General features: G+C 47.2%; 1 long non-coding RNA gene across 2 annotated transcripts in view; it reads left to right on the forward strand.

Annotated features, from left to right (window-relative positions):
- Window positions 1-25,851, forward strand: part of LOC109275941 (uncharacterized) — a 99,316-nt gene that overhangs the window by 60,322 nt on the left and 13,143 nt on the right. For both annotated transcript variants that reach the window (XR_008417825.1, XR_008417826.1), the window contains exon 4: window positions 15,913-16,094. This is a non-coding gene — a long non-coding RNA (uncharacterized LOC109275941). The remainder of the gene's footprint in view (window positions 1-15,912; window positions 16,095-25,851) is intronic.

Here is a 25,851-nt window from a genome sequence, read left to right on the forward strand (position 1 = left end):
CTGAGGTCACAAAAGTACACCTGCCCACCCACCTCCTAGATTTCTTCTCATCCTTCCCGGGAAAACTGACTATATGCTGAAGAGTAAAGAGCAACTAACACAGATAAAATCTTAAAAGCAGGCAGAGAGAAAAAACACAGCTCAGGACCTGAGCTGAAATCAAGAGTTGGATGCCAACCCGACTGAGCCACCCAGGTGCCCCAAACCTTGAGACATGCTTTAAACATAAGTATACAGAAATATAGGAAGAAAAAAATGATAAAATAAGCTGTACAAAGAAAGTTGGGGTAGCTACATTTATGTCAAATGAAATTGATTTTAGTAGAGTTAATGATACTTCATAATGATATAAGGTTCAATTAACCAGGAAGCAGAAACAATTCTATAGTTCTATGAATCTAATAATAGTACATCAAAGTAAACAAAGCAAAAATGAAAGAACTGAGGGAGAAATAGAAAAGCCACAATTGTATATTGGGGAGATTTTTTTTATCCATCTCTCTTAGTTTTTGATAGATCAAGCAGAAAATACCCAGTAAGGACCTAGAATATTTGAACAAGATGATTAATAAACTTAAATTAATCAATGTAAACAGAAGATAGCTTTCAAATTCAAATATACATTATTTGCAAGGACAGATGGAATATTTACAAAAACTGACCTATGTGATGCCACAAAGCAAATCTCAACAAGTTTCAAAGATTGAAATGAATATCGGGGCCCCTGGGTGGCTCAGTCAAACATCAGACTTGAGCTCAGGTCATGATCTCATAGTTTGTGAGCTCGAGTCCCACATCGGGCTCTGCGCTGACAGCTCAAAACCTGGAGTCTGCTTCAGATTCTGTCTCTCTCTCTCTGCCCCTTCCCTGCCTGTGCTCTGTCTCTCTCTCTCTCAGAAATAAATAAATAAACATTAAAAAAAACAAGAAATGAATATGTTCATTGAGTACATTGGAATTAAGCTTGAAATCAGCAGCAACAACAAAAAATTTATTAACTCCTCAAGTGTTTGGAAATTAAGCAATATTTTTTCTTAAATAGCTGATAGTCAAAGAAGAAATCACAGTGGAGATTAGAAAATATTAAAAAAATTTTTTTTAACATTTATTTATTTTTAAAAGAGAGATAGGCAGAGTGTGAGCGGGGGAGAGGCAGAGAGAGAGAGGGAGACACAGAATCCGAAGCAGGCTCCAGGCTCTGAGCTGTCAGCACAGAGCCTGATGTGGAGCTCAAACTCACGGACTGTGAGATCATGACCTGAGCCAAAGTCAGACGCTTAACTGACTAAGCCACCCAGACGTCCTGATTAGAAAATATTTTTAATTAAATGACAGTAAAAGAGTACGTTGCAAAACATTTAAGATGTAGTTAATGCCAGACTTAGAAGAAAATTTATAGCCTTACATGCTTATAGAAAAGAAAGGCTGATGGGGCACCTGGGTGGCTCAGTCGGTTGAGCATCCGACTTCGGCTCAGGTCATGATCTCACGGTCCCGACCGTGAGTTCAAGCCCCGCGTCAGGCTCTGTGCTGACCGCTCAGAGCCTGGAGCCTGTTTCGGATTCTGTGTCTCCCTCTCTCTCTGACCCTCCCCCGTTCATGCTCTGTCTCTCTCTGTCTCAAAAATAAATAAATGTTAAAAAAAAATAATAATAAATAAATAAATAAATAAAAAAAGAAAAGAAAGGCTGAAACCAGTAATTTAAACTTCCAGCTCAAGGGCTTAGAAAAATAAACTCAACCCAAAGCAAACTAAACCCAGAGAAAGTAGGATGATAAAACTAATGAAGATGTGAGCACAGATTAATAAAATAGAAAACAGACAAACAATAGAAAGGAACCACAAAGTTGGTTTTATGAAAATACCAGTAAAATTAACAAGCCCCTGGTAAATTCAATCATGGGGAGAGAGAGAGAGAGAGAGAGAGAGAGAGACAGAAAGAGGGAGAGAGGGAGAGAGTAAGGGAGGGAGAGAGTAAGGGAGGGAGAGAGTAAGGGAGGGAGAGAGACAGAGACAGAGAGATAGAGACAGAAAGAGAGGGAGAGAGGGAAGGAGAGAGAGAGAGAGAGAGAGAGAGAGAGAGAGGGAGAGAGAGGGAGAAAGAATGAATAATTAATTGGTACCAACAATGAGGTAGAGGACTTTAGCACAGACTCTACAAGACTAGAATAATAATTCTATTATTAAAAAGATAGTAAGAAGATATTATGGACAACTTATGCTGATGTGTTTGATGACTTGGATGAAATGAACCAATTGCTTGAAAAAACACAACTGAAATTTGACACACGTAGAAAATCTGGAAACTCAGAACTCTTAAAGAAAGCGAATCCTTACTTCATATGCTTCCTGCAAAGAGAACTCTAGGCCCAAATGCCTTCAGTAGGGAATTTCATGGAGCATTAAAGGAAAAAAAAATAATGGCAGTATTACATGATCTTTTGAAGAGAATAGGAAAAGGGGAAACATTTCTCAATGTGTTTTCAGAGTCTGACAAACCCTTAATACCTGATAAGGACATTACAAGAAAGAAAAATTGTAGGCCTATTCGTCTCATGAATATAGATGTAATATTCCCTAGTGAAATATTAACAAACCAAATTCAGAGATATACAAGAGAGATAATAAATCATGACTAAATGTGGCTTATTAAAGAAATGCAAGTTTGGTTTAGCATTGGAAAACAATCCATTTAGTGTATCACATTAATGAGATAAAGGGAAAAAGCATAAGCTCATTCTCATAGGGTAGGATCATTATTTAATAAAATGTAACATACATTAATTGAGAGAACTCTTACACAAGAAGAAACAGAACCAACAGGATGTGTGTGTGTGGGGGGGGTGGGGGTGATTATATGTGTGTGTATCAAGAAAGAGAGAGATTTTAAGAAACCAGCTCATTGGTTCATGCAGTTAGGAAGGCTTGTGAGTTCAAAATGTATAGAGTGGACCTGGAGAGCTGGAGAGCAAGGGAGGAGCCGATGTTGCATCATGACTGGTAATGCTGAGCATTGCTGGTGGCAGTGTAAGTTGAAAAATGTATGAACGCATGTATACCCTATAATCCAGCAAGCCCACTCCTAGGTACACCCCCCATAGATGCATTCATATGACTCCAAAAAGTCATGTATAAAAATGGCCTTAGGAGCTTTATATAGTGCCTGAAACCAAATGCCCATCATCAACAGAATGGATAAACAAATACCGGTATATTCATACAATGGATAGCCACATCACACAACTTGGGTGAAACCCACAAACATAATATTGAGCAAAGAAGCCAGACACAAAAGGGTACACGCTGCATGACTCTGATTATATAATGCTGGAAACCAGGCCAAACTGATGCGCAGTGTTAGAGGTCAGGATGGTGGTGACATTTGGGTAGGAGGAAAGGGGTAGTGATTGCAAAGGGCCTGCCCCGGGCTTCTGGGGTATTGCTTGTGCCTTACTTCTTCACAGGAGGCTTGGTCACATGGTGCAACCACTTTGGGAAATTCATTAAGTTTACATTAAAAAAATTAAAAAGTGAGAAAGAACAGAGGAAAGTGATCTGGAGACAGCGCATAGAGACAACGCTTTCCAGCAAGGTTGCTTTCAGGAGAAAATGGGAGGCTAATTGGCAAGAGTGATTTTTTTTCTTTCTGTTCAATTTGGTTTTGGAATGAGGACATGTTTGTACACTGGTGAGAATAAAGCAATGAAGGCAGGAGTGTTGGTGACGCTGGAGAGAGAGAGACGAGGACCGCAGGAGTGGCATCCATGAGCAGTGAGGGTGCAGGAATGGAGCGCAGGGCCCAGGTACAGTCCGCCCAGGCCCACAGATCACCGGGGAGGTGTGCAGGGAGCTCTCAACAGGGTCCCTCCTCCCTGAGGCACCTCTTTTCCTGTTGCTCAGACCTCCTCCTCCGCAGGGTGCCTGAACCCCAAACCCATGCTCTCTCATGCCCAATCTTGCTCAACATTAATAGAATTCTCTGGTCTCTGGTAGACAGGGACCAGAAGGTGAGGCTAGCGGCCAGCACCGTTTGGACAAGGTGCTGGAGAAGCTTATGGTGGAGAAGGAGGTAGAGGTCCCAGCCTGGAAAAGGCTTTGAGGGGTGGTCTGTGGATTTCTGCCATCAGGAGCTCCTGTCCTCATTGGTTGGTTCTGGGTAAAGTTGGGGCTAGCCACCCGGCACTGGCTGCCTGCTCCTCTGCCCTCTGTCCCATCCCTGACCTGCTTGGGGCAGTGGCTGCCTGGCCACTCACCACTCTTATAGGACCCCAGGGCTCTCCCTGTGAGCAGGGGGAGTGAGCCTTGGCTTCAGGAAGGGCAGGAAGCCAGCTTAAAAAAGCACATTCCTTGGCAGGTTAAAAAACATTTTTTTTTTTTTTTTAAGTGTAAAGACTTAACCTTTGCTAGGAAATGGTTGCGGTATTTTCTTTAAATGAAAAGAGACCATTGTGAGTGGAACTTTGGAAAATACACAACATCCTGGTGCCGTTCTCCAGGGCGGTCTCAAGCAATCCTTGTCAGGCCGGCTCTGGCCTTTCCTCCAGATGGTCTCTCCTTGTGCTGTTTGAAGGGGCTGGATCAGCAGACTGGTCCCTGGAAAGGCCACTGGAATGCTGAGCCCCTCCCCAGCAGGGCACCCATCACAGAAGGGGCTTCTTGTTTCTTGCAGTGGCCCACACTCAGGACCAGCTGTATAATAATGTGGGCCCAGTGCAAAATGTAAACGCAGGGCCCCTGGTTCAAAAACTATTGAGCTTCAAGCTGGTGACAGCAGAACATCAAACCAAGTGCGGAGCCTCTCGGAGCACAGACCCTTCTAAGTGAAGGATCCTGTGCGACCACACAGGTCACAAGCCTGGCCTCCGCTTGATTCTGACAGGTAATGTCACTCTCTTTCTGCAGGCCAACTTGAACTTTTGAAGCTTCTCTCTAGGTGGTACCTCCAGGGCTAGACAGGGATGCCAGATGATATAGGGCAGGACTCAGGGCTTCCTTCTGGGGTCCCACCCCCATCCCTGCTCCCATATACCACAGCTGGCAACAATTTCCCAACCTGGCTCTTTGCTCAGATTTCTTTTGCATTTCATAGACTGTGCTCCTCAGTCGTGAAAACATTCTGGGTTTAATCTGTGCTTGCTTGTAACCTGGGGGTCTAGGGTAATCAGGGAACACAGAACAGCTGCATTGAGTGCTGGGCTCCTTGACGCTCCTTGAACTGTTTGCAAGCCTCCTTATAGGGCCTACTGTAAATAGGAAAGTACAAACACATGCCGATCGTGCAGTGAATTAAAACCATCCGCTGCTTTCCCCGAATTTTAACACATAGTGGTTTGTGTTTATGCTGCATTTATTACCTTGCATGCTACTTGCAGACTTGGGTAGCTCTCTACAAAGTCAGGCCTAAGCATCTGTGCCTTCCTGGGTCTGGGAGGTCCGCCATGTCCTATAGCTTTGTTCCCTGGGTCGGCCTGACCTCGTAAGCCCAGACCCTCACCAGAGCTTCCCTGTCCAAAACAGTGGCCATTAGCCACTCATGGCTCTTGACCACTTAGAATGTGACTAGCCTGAATTGAGATGTGTCATTCATGTGGAATAGATACCTGCCTTTGAAGGCTTAGTACAAAAAAACAATGTAAGATATCTCATTAATAATTTTTTCACACTGCATGTTGAAATGGTAATATTTATAAAATGGATAACATAAGATATGTTATTAATTTTGCAGGTTTCTTTTTCTTTTTCTAAGGTAGCTACTAGAAATTTTAAAATGATATATCTGGCTTGCATTTGTGGCTTGCATCATATTTCCATTGGACAGTGCTGTTCTGAATCTTCTTGTATTTCCATGTCCAAGCCATGTGGATTTCACACACACAGACATGCCCCCCTGAGTAACTGACAGAATCTTGGAAGGAAAACCAGGCCCAGTGCAATCATGTGACTTGACCCCAAATGCTGGTTCCTCCAATAAGGCCTCTCAGAATGTCTTAGGGACACCTAACACTAACAACCCAGGGGCCTTTTTTTGGCCATTGGTGATCTGTCTGCCTTGTTTTTATCATCCATCATGTATCTATTGAACACCTCCAGTTGTGAGGCACCACAGTGTAGTGACCTCAGAGTGCAGACTCTGGAGTCTACATGACCTGGATTCTAGGCCTGACGTGTCCTTGAATGAACTACTTACCACTTCATGCCTTGGTCTTCTTAACCTGTAAAGTGGGAATTATAGCATCCATACAGAATCAGGATGGTGATCCAGGTGTCTACCTCACAGGCTGTATTGTGAAGATTAATTAGGACAAGGCACAGAGACATTCACTCTACCATGAGCCTGCCATAGACATGGCTTGATCTGGCCCCTGGATTTTCACAGGGCTCAGCAGTCTCCAAGGAAGGATGGGGCAGGACTGAGGGCACCAGGTAAGTGTGGGACCCTATAATCCTGGGAAGGCTCCAAGGCAGTGCAAAGAGACCCTGTACTGGCCAGGATGTGGTCCCAGAAGACATCTGCTCAGGATGCCCATGTTAGATGCCTGGGATAGGCAGGCTTGGGGGATAGCTGGGTTTATGATGCGGAGCCAGAACATGAACGAGGAGTGGACAGTTCTGAATACAGATCACCCTCCTAGCTACAGTCAAGCTAATGGGTAGGGCCGAGGGGATGGGTCCATATTATATCCCAAGTCCTAAATTGGCAGATGTGGGGTGTGGAACCCATCTTTTCCTTGCAGTCTTGCTCCTGTAAGACAACTTAATTTGGGTGATACTTGTTGATGAAACAAATCCCAAAGTGTCAGGGGCTGAATGCAATAGATTTTAATTTTCCCTCACAACAGTCTGAGGTGGGTGTTCCTAGGGGCCAGCAAGAGGCCTTCCATGTAGTGATTCAGGGATCTAGGCTCTTAGTGGCTCTGACCTTTACAGCCTCAGAGTTCTCTGTAACCAATGGGCAGACAAGGGAAGAGTAGGTGGAGAAGGTACGACCTCTTTTAACTACGCTGGCCTGATGTGACCACGTATGCTCACACTCAGGCCATGAGAACTAGTCATATGGCCCCTCCTAGATGCGAGAGTGGCTGGCAAATGAAGACTAGGTAGGCGGAAGGGAAAGCACTAATTTCTGGTAGCCATCTCTGCCAGCTCCCATTCTGTAGGGAGAGCTAAGCCAGCCACATCACATGGCCTTTCTCCTCACCAGGCCCCCACTCTCCTGCCACCTGCCCTCCAAGGTAGCCAGGCCAGGTTCTGAGAGGGCTCCTGAAAAAGAATGGAGGAAAACAAAACAAAATAAAGCAAAACAACCGCCCACCCCCGCCAAAACCCCACAACACTCCCTAGGGAATGACACAGGCAGACAGACTCAAAGAGACAGTGAACACCATGGGCTTCCACTTCAGCCGCCTCAAACCACCCAAGCCTGGTTTGTAGAAGCAGAGCTCGGTGAGCAAGCCAGGCCTACAGTTTGGATCTGAAGAGAGTGTGGGGAGACAGACCAGCTAAGGTTTCCTTGGAGCTCCCTCTGTCCTGGCCAACGGCAGCTGGGAGTGGTCTCAGAGGGATCTCCTGGGGTCTTCTGGGCAGCTCTCCCCATGTGCTCAGATTACTGTGCTGGCCAAATCCTGAGTCCCCAGTGGTCAGGGCTGGACTGAGGTGAGAGGTATGGGTGAGATTGCGGGCAGGACACGTCTTATTATCTGACCTACGCCTTGTACCTCCACGACAGCTTCTCACACACCCACCGGCCACTGAGGAAGGCGTGAAGGATAACAAGGCCTACTGGGCCTCAGTGTGCTCATGATTTTGTAGAGAAAAGGATCAAACATCAGTACTTCTGTCTGATGCAGAATATGCGTCAGGCCCTTCAAAGAGGGGTGGACGGTTAAGGCCAGAGGGGAGGGGCTGACGTGAGCAAGTCAGACCCTGCATTTGGTGCAATTACAGAAGGCTTTCTGGAGGCTGAGGCCCAGAGGCTGAGGCTTGAAGGACACAGAGGGAAGAAATAGTGTTCCCACATGTGTAGTGCTTTATTATTTCCAAAGCCAGTGAGGCAGGCAAGGTAGAGAGGGTGGCAGGGACCATTATCTCCATTTGACAGGGGAAGAAGCAGAGGCCCAGAAAGGCTAAGCTCTTGGCCCAAGGTTGCACAGGAGTTTATGAGTGAGAATGCAGACGTTGGCCTAGCAGCTCTGAGTTCTTCATATAAGCTTGATAAGCACGTTTCTGCCTCAAGGCTGGTCAGGGCTAGGTCCTCAGGTGTGGCTGGGAAACTCCCATCCAGGGAGCAGGTCCTCCCTGGGGGCTTCTCAGGGCTGGGTGCTCAACCTCCCCTACACAACATGTGTTTCCTGTTTTCCTTCCCCCCCCCGGCTTAGGACAGAGAACAGGGTTTTCCTGAGCGGAAGAGCCTCAAAGACCTGGCCCACTACCAGCTAGCTCTGGCTAATCTGCTTGCTCATGGTTCTTGTTACTCAGAATGATGAACTCCCTCACCCTCCCTCCCAAAAGTCTTTATGACCATTACCTTCCCTCCCTCTCCCAAACTCCTGAGACCTGGAATTCAAATCCAGGTCTCTGACTCCCATCTTAGTATTCTCTGAAGACCCTTGGCTCATCATTCAATCTCCTTGGCAAAACCTGGGACTTATGCTGCCCTGGAACATAGGAGCTGGGGCTGTGGGGCAGGTCTCAGCCCTGGGACTTGTGCACTAAGCCAGGACTTTGGCCAATCTTGCAGCCATTGGAAATCCAGAGCCCTGAGACCTCCCTCAACCCCTCACCCCTGCACTATTTCCCACACTTGTCCTGGGCAGAAGCTGGGGCCAGTGGGTGACACCACCTGGCTGTCCAGCCTGCGTCACCTGAGGCCGGTGAGACCTGGGGCTCAGTGCGTGACTCTGCTATGAATCAGAGTCAGCACCTTGTTCCACTGTTGGGTCCAGGGCTCACCCCTGCTCCTCGGATGGAAGAGATAGGTGGAATAAAAGAGAGAGAGAGGGCAAGATAGCATTCCAGGTCTGCAGAGCCTTGGATCCTGGTGCGGGCGAGAGCCATGAAGAAGAAAGGTAGGCTTTCATAGAATCAGAGAATACAATGGTGGCAGCGTGACTCCCACCCTGTCAGGGGGGAACAGAGGGAGAGGGCCCTCCCATTTCCTCGCCCGGCCCCCCACAAAGAGGGCGCCTCCTCTGCTCAGGCTGTGGGAGAGCCTGGTCCTGTGTTTGGGTGTGTTTGTGTTTCTGTCAGATGAGGTGCTGAGTATGAGAGGGCTTTGGGGGGCAAATGCGGGTCTGGGTGCGTGAGTCAGAGTGGGCTCTCGCTCGTGGGGGCTTGTGAGATGTGACATTCGGGCCCTGCTTTGGCCTGCAGCCTGCACAGGCCTGAACCCCAGAGCGGAGAAAAACAACCTCTGACGACCCAGCCTTGGGGTGAGAGCATTAGGTACAGTCCCCCCCACCCCCCCCCATTCCCCATTTATTAGGTACAGGTTTATCTGGGGCTAATTTAACTTGTGAAGATAATTGTGCCAGAGGCCACAGCCCTGAGGCCCCCGCCTCAGTAATTACTCCCCTGGCTTCTTTCATCTCTGAGGGCTGTGCCCCTTTGCAGCACTTACTGGGCCCTCACTTGCTTGGGTCCTTCCAAGGCCTCGGGAGGGGCCCTGGCCACGCTTTCGCACGGTCTCATGTTTTTGCAAAACTTGCAAAAGCACGTTATTTCGACCACAATCATTTGAGGCTGCTGTTTCTTTTCATCCTGACTTACCCTCTGTCACATTGGCCCTCCTGTCAGGCGGTAGTGGGGTCACTGGTTTGGGGATCCAGCTTAGGGAAACGCGAGTCAGGGATGCATTTGGAGCGGGCGAATGGCATGTGTTTGTGTGGCTGCAGCCCATGAAGGAGGCCTTTCGGCACTTCTGTGTGACATTAGGGTTATTGGAGGAGGAATGATTTCTAGGAACTCTCATTTGACCCATGGTGTTGACCCACCTGATGTGATGCAGCTTGAGAGGGTCTTAGGGCTTTCGGGATGGGAAGCGTGTGGGTAGTGGTTGAGAAACGAGGTTCGAAGTGTCCTAAGCCAGAAGCTAGTCCGTGGGAAGTTCTTTTAATCTCACCACTCATATGAAACTTGTTAGGGGTTTACCCCCAACTGACAACAATCTGAAAAACTCACACGACATTAGTCGTAAAGCTGAAACAAATTTTTCTAAACTCTGAATGACAAAGCACGTATTTCACTCAACCGTGGCGGAAAGGCTGTTCTACACTCTCCACAGAAGATGGCATGAAATCGTTGGCATATGGTGAGGCAGTCAGAGAACACGCAGCCAAAAATGTAAGAGCTGTACTGTAAAGGTGTGTCAGTGAGTTCATTTGTTAAAATATTGTTTTTCTGGTTTTTGTGTATTTGTTACCTTCTAAAAATGAATGTGTTGATGTGACTTCTAGAAAATAATGAGAAGCATTTTAAAGAAAAAAATGTTCACTTAAAAACATTTTTTTAAATGTTTATTTCTATTTTTGAGAGAGAGAGAGACAGGGCATGAGCAGGGAAGGGGCAGAGGAGAGAGGGAGACACAGAACCCAAAGCAGGCTCCAGGCTCTGAGCTGTTAGCACAGAGCCTGACGTGGGGGCTCGAACTCATGAACTGCAAGATCATGACCCGAGCTGAAGTCGGATGCTTAATTGACTGAGCCCCAAATGTTCACTTTTTAACCTAGTTTTGTGATTTTCTGTTTGGCTTCTTAAGGAGGGCCCCCTAAATTGGGTAAGTTTCTGGCCCCACGAAATTTGGATCCACCCTGGTGCTACTACCATTTGTTGGTGGGGATGGGGTGGGGGAAAGCAGGTTGCCTTGAGATTCCCCTGAGGGTGCTCTCAGTCAGAGAGGTAGGGCTGGGGTGGGGGTGGGGGGGCTGTGCGGCTACTGAACTTGGCCATTGAGCACATGCTCCCTGTGGCCAGGGAGGACCTGCTCAGACAGCTGGGCTCCTTTGCAAGGCCCCTAGGGCTATCAGAACTTCTAGAAGAGCTGTGAGTTGGTAGCCTAAAGGCCCTTAGATCTCACTTCTTGTGTGTCTGCGGAGAGCACAGGAGGGTCACAGAGAAAGGAAGGGTCATTTTACACCATTGTATCAAGTTCAATTGAGTGATTATCTTATAATGTTCATCTCTCCTCCCACTCCATAAGCTCCTTGAGGACAGGGATCTTGTTTATCTCGCTCACCGCTGTCTCCCTGGAACTCAGCACAGTGGCATAGAGTGGTGCTTAATAAACTTTTATCAAAAGGATGAACTGAATGAGCTAATAAAAGCACTAGGGCAGAGCAGGGAGCCAGGCAGGACTGTCTCTCATCTCTAAGTCATGAGCCCCAGGAAGCTCCTTTGCAGACTTGTAGATGGTGCTGCATGTCCATAGGTGCATCCTTCTTAGGGACGTCTGTGCCGCTCAGGGGAACTGGGGGGCTGCAGCAGGTGGGTTCGAGGGGTGAGGAGTGCCCGGTGCTGATTAGGAAGGAGGAGGGGTGAGGTGATGGGGATGGATGAGAGAGCTGGCGATTCTCATGAAATCAGAACCCTAACCCGGAAACCAGGAAGAACCGTGAGGTCTTGATGAGGTTGGCATTGGCCCTCTGGCCGGAGCGAGCGAGCCAGCACACGCCCGACCCCTTGGCAGTTCAGAGCTGGAAAGTTCCCAGAGTTCCCCAGAAATGTTGAGTTCCTCTCCACCAGAGCCCCTCAGGCATCCCCTGCTCCCTGTGTTAATGTGCAGGAGTGTGTGTGCCATGGAAGGAAGGAGGAGAGCAGGGCTCATTTGGTTCAAAAACCCTGCTTTTGCTGGTTTTTACATTCCAGTCCCCCAGTAGAGGGTCCTGACAGCGGAAAAGATTTGGAAACCACCTATCTAGAACAAGTTGTTGCAAAGCCAGTTTTTATTAGTTTCTCTGTGTTTTTAAAGTATCACACATCCGTGGTTTTTAGTGTAATACTTAGTTCATATTTTTAAAAATCTAAAATCAGTAAGATATGACTCGAAATCACTCAGAGAGTTATATGCTCTAGTTCTAGTTCAAAGAACACAAGAGCATTGAAAGAGACACAACCAAGGGGTGGCAGTCTCCATCCATACCTGGTGAGAGTAAAGAAGGCTTTTATTCAAACAAACAAATGAATGCTTACTATTGATTAAAAGGTCTCATTCTTTGCACACTTCTGCCAGAAAAAATTTGAAAAGATGTTCTCAAATTTATTAAACACACGATAGATTCCCCCCCCCCCCCCGCCGCCCCGTGGTGATGGTGCAGAAAGAACATACTTGGTGTTAGTTTATAATTCTCTCTGTGCTGTTCCCCCAGATGGTATAGAGCCAGAAAGGTCTTCCAAAGCAATGGGAAATATTTGTACACAAATTGTTAATGTGCAATTTTTAATGACATAACAAGGACCTCTTTAATTTTTTTAGGGTAGTACTAAATAAGATCAATTAATATTTAATTTTTATAGTTAATTACATTTTCTTGTTACCTTTAGAAAAAAATTTTTAATGTTTATTTTTGAGAGAGAGAGAGAGAGAAAACGAGTGGGGAAGGGGCAGAAAGAAAGGAAGACACAGAATCCGAAGCTGCCTTCAGGCTCTGAGCTGTCAGCACAGGCGATGCAGGGCTTGAACTCATGAACTGTGAGGTCATGACCTGAGCTGAAGTCAGACGTTTAACCAACTGAGCCACCCAAGCGCCCCTTAAATAATTCATATGAATGATTATTTGAATCATTTAAAAATTTTTGTCTCCTAATGATGTATCCTGTTGCATTAAGTTTAATGTTTACATTTCTATTAATGTTTTACCTGTTCATTAATTTTTGAAATGAAGATAAATTTAATGTTCATTTTCACTGATTAAAAAATTTATTAGTCATTTTGAACACTTAAAACACACATTCAACTCACTGGTGTTATACAAAAACTAAGGACAGTTCATATTGCAGTCACTTTGTGGAAAAGAACCCTGTTTTATGCAAAGGACAGCACTACTGTTCAGAGAAATTAAGGGGATTTACCTCAAGGTCACATGGCTACTTAGTGAGTGGCAGAGGATGGCGTATGAATCCAGCTCTTCCTACACCAAGTCTCTGGCTTCTGTCTCCTTTGCACTACCTCTAACCCCTCTAAGCCGGGAACACCAATGCAGGTTCTCCTCATCTGTATCCTTGGTCGAGTTTCTATTGAAACACTAACCCTAAGGTAGGAATGTGAGGCTGGTCCCACTGCTGTTAGAGATGATGAAACCGTAGGACCCAACACCTCTTTTGCTCACCAGCTCCCAGGGACCCAAAGGGCCACGTGGGGGGATGGCAGGGCCCAAGAAGAGGGAGGAAAGGGGGCCGAGAGCCAATAAGTCAGAGAGACAGGATTTGGCCTTGGGGGAGAGGGTCAGACGCACAACCAGGTGGTCTCTGTGGTCTGTCTGCGCATCGTGGTGCGCGTGCTGTGGGGTCACCCACTCTGCTATGCTGTATTCTCGCTATCGGGTGGTGTGCTGCAGGGAGCAGAGGCCATCTCTCCCTGCCCGGTCCCTGGGTGGCATTATGTGTCACATGTGTCACGTGAAGGCCCAGCTTAGGGCACTTTCCCAGAGAGACCTCAGGGCTGACTCGTCCTGGTGACCCTGGTAGATCCCATAGCTTTGCACTGGGTCTGACTTGCTCACAAACATCTCACTTTCCCAACTCAAGAGCAAGGGCCCCGCTCCTGGGCAGGCCCAGCTGCTGGCCGTTCTGCTAATTAATGACTGCTGATTGGCCTGAGAGGCACACTCATTATGCCCAGGAGAGATCAAAGCCAGGCCCAATAATCTGCTAAACGAGATGTCAGATTAGGGCATTCTTCTGGGCTATTAGAAAGATTTTTCTTCTTGGGTAAAGGCCTGTCAGGGCATATGACCCTGTCACCCACCATGAGCCAAGCCTGAGGGAAGCTCTGTAGCCTCCTTACTCCTCTTACTTTGCATGTGGCCATTTAATGGGACAGTCCCACCCCAGAGGCCTAGATACGATCCCTGGGGAGGTCACAAAATGGGGAGGGGTCCCCCTAGGAAAGTCATGTTTGGGCGCATTCGCCTCTGCTCCTTTGTCCTTGGGGTTTCTGGGTAATTAGGAAGATTAGGAAGAACTGGACTTCCCTGGATTCTGTGCTTTCAGCTGTATTAGGGACGTACAGCCTCAGTTTACCTCCCACCCCTGGAGGTTGAGTTTTGTGTTGATACCACTCCCTTTTCTCAGAATTAGCCCCACACCAAGAGCCCCAGCCCAAGTTTCTCACCTCAGGGGTAGGAATGGAGCCCGGTTTTCACGTCAGTGCTAATAGCTTCATGGTTACCAGTTATCAGATGCAGTGTCAGGCACTGTGCTAGGTGACTAAATACTAATTTTATTTATCACCTGGAAGTATTACAAGTTAGGTACATTAACAGCTTCTACAGTACATGAGGAGAGAGTGAGGCTCTACAATTTGTCCAACTTAACAGCAATTCCAGCAGACTCCAGGAGAGTCCTGATTGGCTGAAGTCAATCAGCATGTTGATTGGCATAGAGACAAGCACATGACCTAATTTTGGCCAATAAGAGAACACTAAACCCTAGACTTCTGCTAAAGCCATTTCACTCACTGGGGAAGAATCTGGAGCTGTTGGAGGGATGGGTAGTATAAGACCATGTGGGGACAGTTTCGTGCATCTTTGTTGCCATGCTTTGAGCTGTGGGATCAAACTAAGCTAAATGAGGAACAAATTGTCTTTATTGTTTAAACCAGTTTGAGGTGGGCTTGGAAACACAAGCCAGAGACCATAACCCATATCCCAGAGGAACCAGACCTGCCCAGTGGGTTTGGCCTCCACAAGATAGCCCTGGGATAAGCCCACCTGGTAAAGCCAGGAGAGACTGTTGAACGTAGTCATGGTGCTTACTGTGGTTACTGCTTGTCCTGGTCACCAACGTCGGAGTTGCCACCTCAGCCCAGCCTGACTATGACCTCATCTGTCACCTCTGCTTCTCAGAGACAACTTCACCTGATCACCCATGGTACCGGCTCTCCTCACTGTCCCCCACCATCTTCATCCTGCCTGGCCTAGCTGGGATGCCTAGACCCAGCCCAGGCCTGGATGAACCCTCTGTCTTGGTTAGGAATAGTTTTGATTGGGAGAAACAGACACCGAAAGTGACAATGGCTTAAACGAGATAGAAGGCTATTTCTTTCACACGTAACATCCTGGATATGGGGTCCCCTGCTGGTGTGGGAATGTGGTTCCACCATTGTCCATTTATACAATCGCTTGTGTATTGATCAACTTTGCCCAAGATTTGTCTACTTTATCAGTCTTTTCAAAGAACCAGTTTTTAGTTTTATTGATGCTTGTTATGCCCATTTTCTATTTCATTAGTCTCTGTCCTCATCTTTATTTCTTTCCTTCTACTTTATTTGTTGTTTCTCTCCTCCCTAACTTCTTGAGCTGGTCACTTAATTCTTTATAGGTTGTGACCTTTACATCTTTTCTTGCATGAGTCATAAATGAAAATACATTTTTCTCTTTATCATTCTTGTAACCGCATCAAGAAACTTAGAAATGTTATTTTAACTGTTGTTAGGTTCTAAATATTTTCTCATTCCTCAATTCATTATAGTTTCGTCTTTAACACAGGAGTTATTTAGGAATGTTTTTAAAAAGTTACAAAATAATAGTTTGAAAGTATTCTTGCTATCAATTTCTAATTTGTACATAATACATGGTCAGTTTTTATAAATGTTCCAAGGGGAAAATATGAATAATACAATGACTAAGTGAAGAGTTCTATATTTGTCCATTAGACTAAGATTGTTAATTAATTAATTAATTATTTATTTTTTATTTTAGAGAGAGAGTGTGCAAGCCAGGGAGAGGGGCAAAGGGAGTGAGAGAGAGACTCCCAAGCAGGTTCCACATTCAGCGCAGAACCCAACACAGGGCTCAATCCCATGATCCTGGGATCATGACCTGAACCAAAATGGAGAGTTGGACACTCAACTGACTGAGCCATCCAGGCACCCCTAATTAAGGTAAGTCATTACCAATAATGTCTCTCAGTGACAGAGAAATCTACTTTGATTGTGGAAATGTCAGTTTCTCTTTTGTAATTCTGTCAAACTTTATACATTTTGAAGTCATGTTATTAGGTGTCTACATGTTATATTTTCATATCTTCCTGGTGAATTTCCTTTCATTGGTATGTATTGACCCTCTATCTCTAATGATGCCTTTTGCCTTAAAGTATATTTTGTCTGGTACTAATATTACTCTACCACTTTTCTTTCAATTGTTATTTTTTCTGTTATATCAAACTCCATCCCTTTACTTCACTTTTTCTGGGTCCATGCATTTTAGTGTGTCTCTTATAAATAGCATATAGCTAGATTAAAAACTTCCAGCTTAACAATCTCTGGCTGTCTTGGCTCATACATTTATTGTGATTTCTGTTGTACTTGTTTATCTGGGAATATCTTAATTTCTCCTTCAGTTTTGAAGGATCATCCTACTGGATATAGAATTGTTGATTGACAGTTTCTTGTTTATGATGAGTTATTTTTCCCTTGCTGCTTTCAAGATTCTCTCCTTGCATTAAAAAAATTTTTTTATAAGTTTATTTATTTTGAGAGAGACAGAGACAGCATATGTGGGGAAAGTGTAGAACGAGACAGAGACAGAGAATCCCAAGCAGGCACTGCACTGTCAGCACGGAGCTGGGTGTGGGGTCCAAACTCACAAAACCGTGAGATCATGACCTGAGCAAAATTAAGAGTCTGACGCTTAACCAACTGAGCCACCCAGATGCCCCTCTCCTTACATTTTGACAGTTTGAGTATGATGTAGATAATATAATGTGATAAGTCTGGAGATCAGATTCTCCTCTCCTGAAATGGGTTAATGTTGTTATTGTTGGCCAATGCTGTTTGTTTCATGACTTTGCTTGACTGTAAAGTCTGCATTCCCTGTGTACAACCATTGAAGTCTTTGCTTGGTCAGCCTAGTACTCAACTAATGATTGGTCAGAGGTTGCCTTAAATGCTTTGAACAAACCTTTCTAGATTGTTCCACATGGATACACAAAGCTCTAGTACATTCATTTCAACCTATGTATAATAGTCCATTGTATGGATATACCTCAATTTATTCATCCTTTAATCTATTAGTGGACATTTAGGTCATTACTAATTTTTTGACATTACATAGAAAGTGCCATTGAATGTCTAGTTCATGTGTGAGAGTTGTTTTTTTTTTTTTTTAAACCATGTATACCCAGATGTGTAATTGTTGGGTGATGGAATGCATATCTTCAACCATAGGAAATACTGCCAAACTGTTCTCCAAATAACTGTACTCATTCATGTATCCACTGTCAGCGTAGCCTATTTAATGGTTTATTTTGTTTTAATAAGCTTTAAAGCTTACCTCAAAAATCTTCTCCTTCAGAGAGCTGCTTGTGGTTCTCCAACTAGAAGTAATCTTGTTCTTCTGCATCACTGTAAAATCCTGTTCTTTTCTAACCTGTTGCATTACCTTCAATTTGCCTTGTGCCATTGTTGTATGAATGTCCCCTCTCACCTACAAGATTCACTTTCCTGGATCACATGGACCATGGCTGTTCCTCAAAGCATCTGCTATAGAATGAGTTACACAGTAGTCACTGAACTGAATTATTCACAATTTTAATACCCGTTTACTGGATCCGACACAGGACCAGTCCTGCTGGGAAGCTTTCACTTTTCCCTCCTTCTCCCCTGAGTATTTCAACTCAGCTAAGTTCATCCACTATCGTTGGGTACCTAAATCTGTAGACATTCACTCTGAGATGGATTGGGGCTGGGATCAATGTGGTCTCCATGCGGAAATTTTGGCTAAACTCCTCTTCCTGCTGTGAAACACAGGCTTCCTTGTGAGCTGCCACTCAGGCAAACATCTTTGATGGGGGAGAGGTACTCATTTAAGGTTTGGAGTAATTTAGACATGGCTGGGAGGAAGTTAGCCTTTGCTTAGCTGATCTTTCCTCATAGAAGTACAAAAAGATAGTGAGAAAACGATGTTGGGAGAGACATTCAAGCAGGACATTTCAAATCACATACACTTACCCATTCACAGATAAACAGCCACTTTGCTGGTTACAACACCTTCCTAGCTAGTCCTCGAAGTTGTTCCCCAAGGACCACTCCTGGTCACACCTGGTTCCCATTACTGTATCTACTTGAAAGTGGTAAAGCTGCCTTTCTTCAGAAGAGCTGAGAAGTGTGGTATTTCACTCTGACTCGCCTTTGGCTTGTCCAGAGCAGCTCGTCTGACACTTTCACGTGATCACGGTTATCCACAGCCCCTCATGAAGGCCCATTCTGTCTGTCCAGACGGAAACAAATAATTGGCCTGGAAGTTTAAAATGCCAGCGAGATTCAGCGCATACCCCCTTGGGCAGATCCATCTCTCCTGCACACTTGGTTGTGATCTTGTCTTGTGCACCATGCTCTGTACGTAGGCATGTTCACCTTGGGTACAAATGGAGCTGTCCGCCTTTGCTTGGACCCCTGGATGGAAGACCCATTGCCTTGGTTAATATAAAAGGACCGGGGAGAGCTGGGAGTCAGTGGCCTTTGGGGGACTGTGCAGCTCTTATAAAGAGACAGGCTATTCTTTCCTTCCTGATGGAGAAGGGAAGGCAGCCCTTTCTCTTCCTTAAAGCCTAAAGAGGGGACCCCAAGCAATCTATTCTTAAAGGCCCCATTATCCATGTTGCCCTATTCAGAAATCATTTGCCCACATTTAAATCTCTTTTCAGAAAGTTTTTAAAAGATCTTTTGAAGGTGCTTGAAAAATTCTTTTTAGATTTTGAAGGAGCCTATGCAATGGGGACGGCATTGCAGGAGAGAGGACGTTTAGAGAGAGCGGGCAGAATGGAGACAGAGCAGCAGCTCTCCCACAGCTTGGTCAGGCCAGGGTTCCTGAGCGTTCTGTGTGGCTCCAGTGGATGTCAAGTTAGGTGGCTGCACTTGAGTCCCCTTGCTGTTACCCTTCCTCCCTTCCTCTTATCCCTCCCCACACCAGCCTGCTTCCTGTTGAGTGAGAAGCACCCACAGCAAGAAGGCCCTAAAGTCAATAGTCTTCTGGGGTGCCTGGGTGGCTCAGTCAGTTAAGTGTCTGACTTTGGCTCAGGTCATGATCTCCTGATTCATGAGTTCAGGCCCTGTGTTGGCCTCTGTGCTGACAGCTCAGAGCCTGGAGCCTGCTTTGGATTCTGTGTCTCCCTCTCTCTCTGCCCCTCCCCTGCTCATGCTCTCTCTCTCTCTCTTTCTCTCAAGAATGAATGAACATTAAAAAAAAACCTTTAAGTCAATTAAAAAAAATAAAAAATAAACCATTTATAATTGTGAATTCTTTAAGGATCCGCACACAATTCTATAGATTCATAAGCCCTCGACTTGATAATGGAGCCACAAAAGTCAAACACAGTGGAGAGTCAGGTACACCTTAGGGCTAACCTTTGAAGATAAAGCTTCCAAAAAGAGACTTAATTATAGGGAAATGATTTTTGAACCAGGAAACATGAATGCAATGAGACAGTTCACAGTGGGAACACAAGCAGAATTGCCATCATTGTAGAAGAGGGCAAGAAGATCCTACAGGTGGCCATGGAAGGCCGTGTGCTGGCCAAAGTTATAAAGGAACAGAAATTCCTAAGTGTGAACAAAGCGAGATGGAGGGAGTGGAAGGAAGAGAGCATCACACCAAGGAAGGCAAAGGTGACTTGAGAAAGGAGGCTGGTTCTGCTTTGCCTCAGTTCCCATTTCCATTTCTTCCCTCATCACCCCTCGCCCGGCAAATGCAATGTCTACAAAGCTGTGACTCCTGGGGTCCAGTCTCAGTGGTATTGGTTCAAAAGAACAGAGTTTGGGGGGCGCCTGGGTGGCTCAGTTGGTTAAATGTCCAACCCTTGATTTTGGCTCAGGTCACGATCTCATGATTTGTAAGATCGAGCCCCCAGTCGGGGTGCGAGCTAATAATGCAGAGCTTGCTTGAGATTCTTTCTCTCTCTCTCTCTCTGTTCCTCCCCCACTTGCTCTTCTCTCTCTCTCAAAATAAATGAATAAACTTAAAACAAAAACAACAGAGTTTGGAAACCAAATGTTATGTCATTATTACCTCAGTTCTTTCTTTGCATTTCTCAGTCATGAAAGGGGATACTCCCTAGCCTACCCTCCACTTCTCTAGCGGCCTCTGTGCTTCCTCAGGGCACAATCCTTCTTTCTCCTCTCCCCATAATTCCACCTTACAGCTACTCCAGGGCTACCCCCAGTGCCTCTTGGATCCTCCTCTCTTGTCCTTTTTACTTCCAATTCTGCTTGTTAAAGTCCCAAAGAACCACTTTGCCGGCAGGGGTGTTTTCAAGGGTGGGAAGGGAAAACAGAGAAGTGGGCCAGCAGGAGTTCCCCTGGCAGGAAAGGGGTGGGGGTGGGGGCTTGGAACAACATTGGCTAGTTATTTTATCCTGTTAAACAAGGAGTATATAAGTTCTTTACAGCTAAATGACCCTGACGAGGGCACTGTGTGACCCAGGCTGAGTTATTTAACCTCTCTGAGCTGAAGGTTCTTTAGATTTAACTGGGCGTAATGATTTCTGCTTCATGGGGGTGGCTGAAAGAGTTGAATGGGTGACCCATGAGAAACACAGTGTCCCTTTGAACCCAGTGGCTAACCACATCTCTCTGTAGACCCCTGGGAACACGGGAGAGCAGTGCCTACAGTTCAGGAGACACGACTTCCTCAGAGTCCCCCAGGATTAGGGCCTCCTCTCAGCTGTCGTGGGCACTCTCTGACTCCCTGCTCCACCCTCAAGACCTGGCTCTGCTCTCAGTGGGTTCTATTTTCCTCAGATGTCTGAGGAAGCCTCAATTTCATCTGATTTCCTGGTTAGTTTGATTCGATACTCCTTGAGTGTCCCTGGAGCCCCAGGCCTTGTTGGAGGAGCCTCTGGTATTAGTTTTAGTGGTGTTGGTCTGGGGGTGGCTGGTTGGGAAATATTCTTTCTCGGACACCCAGGCAGAAGGGCTTCCCTGTTTGGGCCAAATCTCCAAGCAAATGCCCTTCTCTGGGCCCCGGGTCTCTGTACCTGCCTCATTCCCTTTTGCTGCTCTGACTGGGTTGGGTCCCCTGGGTCCTCTCTCAGATGGCTGGGGCCTTCCCTCCTGCCCAGTCTTCCCTGCTGCCCGGGATTGCGTGGAAATGTGGGCTTGCAGGTCAAAGGTGGAAACGTGAGGGAAGGAAGGCAGGAAGGAAGTAAGAAAGGAAGTCACTGCTCCATCACAGGCTGTGATGTGAGACGCCCAGGATTTTATATCCATGGCTGGCCAGCACAGCACTTGATGTGTAAAGTACAGTGCTTGGTGAGTGGTAAGCACTACACAAAAATGTGTCAGGTGGCTATTGATCTAATGTGTTGTTCTTTTTTCATTCGTGGGAGTCAAAAGGGGGAAAATACCTGCCACACTTGCTTCCTTTGCTCTGTGTTGGGGCCAGGACAACCAGCACATGAGATAAACTGTCAACGCTCAGTTTCTCTGTGGGCACTCACCCAGGATGGGGGTGCTGTTCTGATGGGTGGGCACGCAGTCACCTTTTCAACTGTCTGTGAACAAAGCAGGACTAGTGTCAACAGGATGGGGAGGTCTGAGGAGTGGGGAGGGAGAAGCTGTTTAACCCACTTAGTGAATCTGCTGCTTAGAAACACAAACAATGACTGTGCTAATTACTAATGATAACAAGGTTTGACAGTTTTCAACACATATCAGTTATCTTCTTTGGATCTCCCTGCGGCCTGTGGGATGGGACGAGCATTCCTCCTGGATTTATGAATTGACAGATAAGGGGACTAAAAGGCAGAGAGGTTGGGGAACTCATGCAGGTTTACACAGCTGAATCCAGATTCAAACCCAGGCCTGAGTGTCACCGCCTCCGGGCAGGCTGCCCTTTTCACTGCCTCATTGGCTCCTTCCAGACAGGCATAGGCCAGCAAGGAAGCTGGTGGTAACTCAGTGTGTCGCTTTCTCCCACCGGTGGAGAGGGGACCATGCTCTCAGTACCTACAGAAGGAGAGACTCACTCCAGATCTCTGAAAATTCCTCACTCAGGGCCTGGACAGACCTCTTGGGCCCAGGAATCATTCTGCCCGTGAACTGGGAAGTGGGACAAGACAGGGGCAGGAGTACAGGCCTTGGAGTTGATGGCCCTGGGGTTCCAAACCCAGGCACTTACAAGCTGTGACTTCAGGTGGATCACCGTCTGTGCCTGGGCTTCATTTCCTTCAACAGTAAGCAGAGGAACAGGTGGGACAGCCAAAATAATTCTAATTTCGTGTTTTTGCTGTGAGTTTCTTACACTTTGCTGTGAGTTTCTTACACTTTCTCTGTGGCCAGAGAAGCTCCTCCAGACCACCCAGGAAGAGGCCATGCAGGGTGAGGGAGGCCTTATGGCCGATGGCAGATGAAAGACATGCCTAGGGTTACGGGGGCTGGAAAGGGAGTGGTTTCTCGGCAGCTTCCATAGCCAGAGACCTCTCGTGCCCCTCTATAGGCCTTTGCGGTTTTCCGAGTGCTTTACACACCTGACCTAGGAGGGTTGGCATCCCGTTTTGCAGCTGGCAGAGCTGAGGTCTGGAGGAGAAAGGAAAGCTAGTGAATTCCTAGTCCCTGCCCAGCATCTTCAGGGTACTCTGGCACCTTGTTTCACCCTAATACAGACCTTACGGGGTCAGCATTACTGTGCCCATTTGCTGCTGAGGTAACTGAGGCTCAGAGAGGAGTCCCTGGCTCACAGTCACATAGCTCCCAGGAGGTAGAGCTGGGCTAATTGCAAAACCTATGCTTCCTTCACCCCAAAGGCAGGATGAGCGCCTGCTTAAGGCCAGCCTCTGGACTCCCAGCCCAGTGCTCTTTCTTCGGCCCGCATTCCCCTTGTTCTGCTCTGAGCCTTCGGGTGGTGCTAAGTTAGGAGCCAAGGCTCTGCTTTTGTCTCCTTGGGGGGCATCCCATTTCCAGTGGGTTCCCACTGGGCGCTGGCTTGGCTTCTTGGAAAGAGAGACTAGTGAAAAGTCAGTGCCTGAGAACTGCCACTGGGGCAGCTGAACTCCACCTTGCCCCTTCCTGTGTGGAAGAACGGGGTCTAGTTAGCACAGTCCTGCTTCCTACCCAGGAGCCCTTCTACCTGGCAAGTGTTGTCAGGCCACTGCCCCTTATCACACTTATACCCACACAGGAGGCTCCCGACCTGTCAGACCTGCCTGGGGGGCCCTCCGGACCCGGGTGCCCATTCTCCTGGGGCCGAGGTGTTGCTTCTCTTGCCAGTGATGTGGTTCAGTGCTTATTCCTGTGGTCCGGGAAGCAGGGGCGGACAAAGGAGTATGCAAGGGTTAACTCAATTTTGGCTGTTATTCCTTTTTGGCATCTGCAAGTCAGCTTAATAGGATCTCAGCTTTCCTGTTGCCTCACCAGTGAAACAGAAACCAGACCACAAGGGGGTCTGGAGATGGTTAAACGGTGATGCCTCCCGGTGGGCTGCAGGGCCTCCTCGGAGAGATCAGTAGGAAATGACTGCTAGAAACTCCACGCTGGGCTCCCCTGTCGCCAGGGTGAGGGAAGGGACAGGGAACTGGGGGCTCCCCAGAAGGCCTGGCTCCAGGCAGAGGGGAAGGAAGGCGGTTACAGGGTCCACAGATTTGTGCAGGGCTCCTGGCTCCACCCCCTTTACATCTGTGACTCTCAGTCTGTCAGGGTTCCTGCATCTGAGGATCCAGTGCATAAAAAAAGCACTAAGCTCGGCACAGAATATGCCTAACTCAAGAATTGTCAGCCCTACTGAACCTCTGGTTTTTCTTTTTCTCACTCCCCTACTCTCCCTTTGCAATTCTTCTTTCTTCCTGAAGCGGCAATTCCTTCTATTCATTTCCTGGCCGGCTCCTACTTCAGTTATCAGTCTGAATATCACCTCCTCCAGGAAGCCCTCTGAAATGGGGCTGGGGGCCTCATGGTGCCTGAACTTCCCCCTCCAGTCTCATCCCTGGCCCTTCCCACCTCCATCATATTTCTCTGGTTTCCACATGGGGCAGGGTTGAGTGTGGTTCCCTCACCTTGATGCTCTGGCTGTGGGCCCTGCAGAGGGTCTGAACCATTCACCACCTCGGGAGGGAAAGAGGAATGGGCAGGGAGGGAGGGAGGACAGGTCACCAGTGCTCTGACCCACTGGGGTGCCCTCTGGGAGCCACGAGCAAGGGGATTTAACCAATCCCAAGGTCGGGACTCTCCTGCCAGGATCGCTTTGCTCTCCACAGTGGTTTTCATTATTTTTCATTCCCAGACTATTTTGGAAGCTGGCTGCCATGGGAACTGAGTCTTTGGAAAGCCCCGGCCTCTTTTCCCCTCCTGCCCCCACCCCTCCTTCCATCTCCATTCCCTCTTAATTGGTTTTTAGTTCCCTGGCTTTCAGGCTGGTCTGTTTATTTTGATTGCAACTCGACAGAACAAATCTTTAATGAACCAGCTTGTGGGGAGAGCCATTAGCAGCTGCCTGCCTCCAGGGAGTGGGGGAGGTGCGGGGCCAGGGGCCCTGCCTTGGCAGCCCCGGGAGGAGACAGTGGCCAGGCATGGGGTGGCAGTGGGCGTTTGGGGCCCAGGCTTCGTTCAGGTATAGCCCAGAGATGAGGAGGCTCTCGTCCTCCCCACGCTGTCTGCAGCCTCAGCCAGGAGAACCCCACAGCCCTCCTCAACAACCCAGGGGCCTCCAGAAGGCTCCCCAGTCCTCCCAATGACCCTGAGAGGGTGCACTCTACAGATGAGGGGAGAGGGGCTCAGAGAGATTGAGAGACCTGAGTCACCTGGCCATCATGCCTATGTCTTTTTGCCTTGGACCCCCAGTTTCCCCTCAGTGTCACTCATCCTTAGGCCCAATTGGCAGCCTTGGCCCAGGCTGGTCTCCTCCAGGCCTGGGTTTTGTGGGACAAATGCCTTCTTGATTTGTGCCTTGGTTTCCCCATCTCTATGGCTCTACTGTAGAGCTGTCTGGGCCTTATACTACTTATGGGACTATTTCTTAGACTGAATGAGATCATGTGTGCCCAAGAGCCTGGCAGACAGGAAAACATATAGATGTGTGTTGCTATTATGAGTATAAAGTGCAGGATAATCCATATAGTTTCCTGAGCTATAGCAAACCCAGAGGAAGCCCCCACGCCCTTTGACTGGCTGCATCTTCAGGATGACCTCTATGGATGTGGGTAATTTTCCCTTTCACGTTGACCCCATCCTGCCATTCATCTTCGAATCAGAGACCCATAGAATGTTGAGTGGGGAAAGCTGCCTTAGAGCTCAAGCCCAGTAGTTTCATACTGGTGGAAAGAGCTCTAGGATTCTGTGACTGGGACTCTGAAGACAGAAGGTGGGCTCCAGCCTTCTCCCCATCCTAACTTCAGTCCAAAGGCCTCTGCTTTTATCTGCTCTGTATCATGGGGTCATGTAGCATTTCTGTAGAAAGGTGGGTTCCCTTTCTGTACTGGTCATAGTAGGCTCTGCAAAGTACTTCACAGCAGATGGGATCCCACTTTCCTTTTCAGTGATTGGTTGGAACTAGGCACTTCTGGCTAATAAGAGGTAAAGGGAAGTCTGATAGGGAAGTGTAGGGGAAGTTTCTTGCGCCTAAAAATGAAACACAAGAAAGATGGATTCTTTTTTTCTTGGCTGAGTTGTGCCTGGTTGTGGTGCAGCGTACTTTTGGTAGTCATCCCTGTGC

The sequence above is a fragment of the Panthera pardus genome, unplaced genomic scaffold (assembly GCF_024362965.1).
Source record: "Panthera pardus isolate Hobbes unplaced genomic scaffold, ASM2436296v1 HiC_scaffold_25, whole genome shotgun sequence".
Lineage (NCBI taxonomy): Eukaryota > Metazoa > Chordata > Mammalia > Carnivora > Felidae > Panthera > Panthera pardus.